Source organism: Parambassis ranga, unplaced genomic scaffold, assembly GCF_900634625.1.
Source record: "Parambassis ranga unplaced genomic scaffold, fParRan2.1 scaffold_33_arrow_ctg1, whole genome shotgun sequence".
Classification (NCBI taxonomy): Eukaryota; Metazoa; Chordata; class Actinopteri; family Ambassidae; genus Parambassis; species Parambassis ranga.
The window spans coordinates 787798-791973 of record NW_021144803.1 but is presented as its reverse complement, the minus strand read 5'-3'; positions in this window follow the sequence as shown (position 1 = coordinate 791973).

Below are 4176 nucleotides of genomic sequence, written 5' to 3'. Positions count from 1 at the left end.
TACATTGCTCCCTCGGCTGAGGCGTCGCGGGCTACTGACGTCATCAGCTCTGTGACCGCGAGGCTTCAGACCCAGCACCCTAATGCCTTCATAGCGATTTCTGGCGATTTTAACCATGTTAATCTGAAATCAACTCTGCCCACTTTCAAGCAGTTTGTGGACTGTAAAACAAGAGAAAATAAAACTCTAGATTTACTGTATGCTAATGTTAAAGAGGCATACAGCTCCATAGCTCTCCCTCCCTTGGGCAGATCAGACCATAGCCTAGTCCACCTCAAACCCCAGTATATACCAGCAGTACAGCGGCAGCCGGTGACCACCAAAACTGTACGGAGGTGGACACCGGAAGCCCTGGAGACCCTGCAGGGATGTTTTGAGGTGACTGACTGGGATGTGTTCTGTGACACCCACGGTGAGGATGTAGACACACTCACAGACTGTATCACAGAATATGTTAATTTTTGCACAGATTCTCTAATCCCCACCAGGTCAATACGCTGCTTTCCAAACAATAAACCATGGGTGACAAAGGACATCAAGACATCACTCAACAGAAAGAAGACAGCCTTCTTGAGTGGAGACAGAGAGGAGATGAGGAGGGCCCAGGCAGAGGTGAGGGAGAAGATTGGAGAGGGCAAGGAGAGCTACAGGAGGAAGCTGGAGAGCCAACTTGCCCGGAACAACTTGAGGGAGGTATGGAGTGGCATGCGAACCATCACCGGCCACAATAGGATCTCTGACCAGCTGATGGATGGAGATCTGCAGGAGGCCAACCAGCTGAACCTGTTTTTCAACAGGTTTGATAGTCCACTCCCTGACCACCCTCCCCCTCCCTGTGATGCACCATTAACACCTGTCGATAACAACAATGTACCTCCTCCTCCTCCCCCTCCCCCTAACCATACTAACCAGTTTCACCTCCCCATCAATAACATCACCCTGCCCCCCTTACCCCACCTTCCATTAACAACCCCCCACCCTCCCCCATCAGATCTCTCTCTCTGCTCTTCTGTGTCCACAGTTACCATCACCACAGAGGATGTGAGGAGGGAGTTCAGTCGCCTACGACCGGGAAAAGCTGCAGGACCGGACGGACTCAGCCCCAGAGTACTCAGGGACTGCGCCACACAGCTGTGTGGGGTCTTCCAGCACATCTTCTCCCTGAGTCTGAGCCTGATGACTGTCCCTGCCCTGTGGAAGACAACATGCCTTGTTCCTGTGCCCAAGACCAAACATCTAAGCACACACAGCGACTACAGACCAGTTGCTCTGACTTCACATGTGATGAAGTCTCTGGAGAGGCTGGTCCTGAAACACCTGCGTGCTGTTGTGGAACCATCGCTGGACCCCCTGCAGTTTGCTTACCAGCCCCGTATTGGAGTGGAGGACGCCATCATCTACCTGCTGCACAGAGCACACACCTACTTGGAGGAGGCAGGTAACACTGTTAGAATCATGATCTTTGATTTTTCCAGTGCGTTTAACACCGTGCAGCCTGCCCTTTTGAAGAGGAAGCTCCTGGACATGCAGGTAGAGACCCCACTGGTCACCTGGATCACTAACTATCTTACAGGTCGACCACAATTTGTGAGGCTGAGGAACACCGTCTCGGACACGATAGTGAGCAGCACGGGGGCACCCCAGGGCACGGTACTGTCTCCATTCCTGTTCACACTCTATACATCGGACTTCAGACACTGCTCACAGTCCTGCCACCTGCAGAAGTTCTCGGATGACTCTGCCATTGTGGGCTGTACCAGCAGAGGTCGGGAGGCGGAGTATATGAGTGTGGTGGACAGCTTCGTGGAGTGGTGCGGACAGAACCACCTGCAGCTGAATGTCACAAAGACAAGAGAGCTGGTGGTGGACTTCAGGAAGCACCAGACACTCCCAAACCCGGTCAGCATCAAGGGTACCAACGTGGACATTGTGGACAGCTACAAATACCTGGGTGTCCACATTGACCACAAACTGGACTGGTCCACAAACGCAGAGGCAATATACAGGAAGGGACAGAGTCGCCTGTATCTACTGAGGAGACTCAGGTCCTTTAACGTCTGCCAGACCATGCTGCAGATGTTTTACCACTCGGTGGTCTCCAGCGTCATCTTCTACGCTGTAGTGTGCTGGGGCAGCAGGATGAAGACGGCCGACACCAACAGACTCAACAAGCTCATTAGGAAGGCTGGCTCGGTGCTGGGAGTGGAGCTGGAGTCTGTGGTGGAGGTGACAGAGAGGAGGATACTGAGGAAACTCCTCAGTATTCGTAACAACACGTCTCACCCCCTGCACGACACACTGCTGTCCTACAGGAGCACATTCAGCGGTAGACTGAGACTACCGAGGAGCAGCACAGAACGCCACAGGAGGTCCTTCCTGCCTGTGGCCATCAGACTGTATAACTCCTCCCCTTTCTGTAGGGAGAAGCGCTAGATAATCATGTCAGGCATCACTGTCATTCCCTCCACTTGTCTATGTTTATGTTTACTTAGCACCTTACATCTCCATATTTGTATCCATGTATCATATATTGTGCTCATACTGCGTACTGTACTCTTATTTTGGATTATAGTGACACTTATACTCTTATACTCTGTACTTAACTGCATTTAATGTAACTTGATACCTCTGGCACAAGAATTTCCTTCGGGATTAATAAAGTTTTATCTTATCTTATCTTATCTTAAATTAAAGTGACGCCTGAGGGTTAAGAAACCTTTATTAGTCCCACAATGGGGAAATTGCATTTTTGCAACGGCATACAGACAGCAAGGGATAAGTTAAGAAAAAGATATATACATTATAAAATAGACTACCAATAAAAAGATATATACATTATAAAATAGACTCAATCAAAAAACAGTTTACATATTAACAGTTGTTGCACAGGTGAGTGGAGGTAGAAGTGGTTTATAAGAAAACTGTACATAATGCATCAAAAACTAAATAAATAATTTATTGTACACTGTGGTGTGTGAGTATTGCACCTATCAGAAGTGTTTATTATAGAGTCTGAAAGCAGCAGGAAGGAAAGACCTTTTGTATCTCTCCTTCACACACCGAGGGTGGAGCAGTCTGCCACTGAAGTTGCTCTGCAGGGCGGCAGAGTGTCCTGCAGGGGGTGGGACTCATTGTCCAGCATGGATGTCAGTTTTGCCAGGACCCTCCTGTCACCCACCTCCTGCACTGAGTCCAGAGAGCAGCCCAGGACAGAGCTGGACTTCCTGATGACTCTGTCCAGCTTCTTCCTCTCCCTCTCAGTGATGCTGCTGTTCCAGCAGACCACACCGTACATGATGACCGATGCCACCACAGAGTCATAAAAAGTCTTCAGGAGTGCCCCTTTCACTCCAAAAGACCGCAGTCTCCTCAGCAGGTAGAGCCTGCTCTGGCCCTTCCTGTACAACACAGACGCACTGTCTGTGTTGTGAGTCCAGTCCAGTTTGTTGTTGAGGTGAACACCCAGGTACTTGTAAGAGTCCACCTGCTCAATGTCCATTCCCTGGATGTTCACCAGTGAGGGGGGGGCTGAGTGTCGTCTGCGAAAGTCCACCACCATCTCCTTGGTTTTCCCTGCATTGATCAGGAGGTAGTTTCGCTGACACCAGTCTACAAAGTTCTGCGTCAGTCCTCTGTACTCCGCGTCGTCGTCATCACTGATGAGACCAACAATCGCAGTGTCATCATAGAACTTCTGCAGCACACAGCCATCAGTGTTGTGTCTGAAGTCCGACGTGTAGAGGGTGAAAAGGAAGGGGGCCAGGACAGTCCCCTGAGGGGCACCCGTGCTACAGGTAAGCAGGTCAGACACACAGTTATAATAATAATAATAATAATGCATTGGTCTTATATTGCGCTTTTCTGCTCTGTTGGGCAGGCACTCAAAGCGCTTACATTGAGATGCATTATTCTTTCACACCACATTCACACAGTGGCAGTGGTAAGCTACCAGTGGTAGCCACAGCTCCCCAGGGGGAGACTGACGGAGACGTGGCTGCCAAGGTGCGCCTACGGCCTCTCCGTGATTCTCACAGTGCTGGCTTCTCCAGGTGAGAAAGAGCTCGATGTAGCAGGAAGGCCATTAGGCCTGTAGGCAAACTGCAGCGGATCCATGGAGGAGCCCAATGTGGAGTGGAGGTGTCTCAGGACCAGTCTCTCCAGTGTCTTCATGAGGTG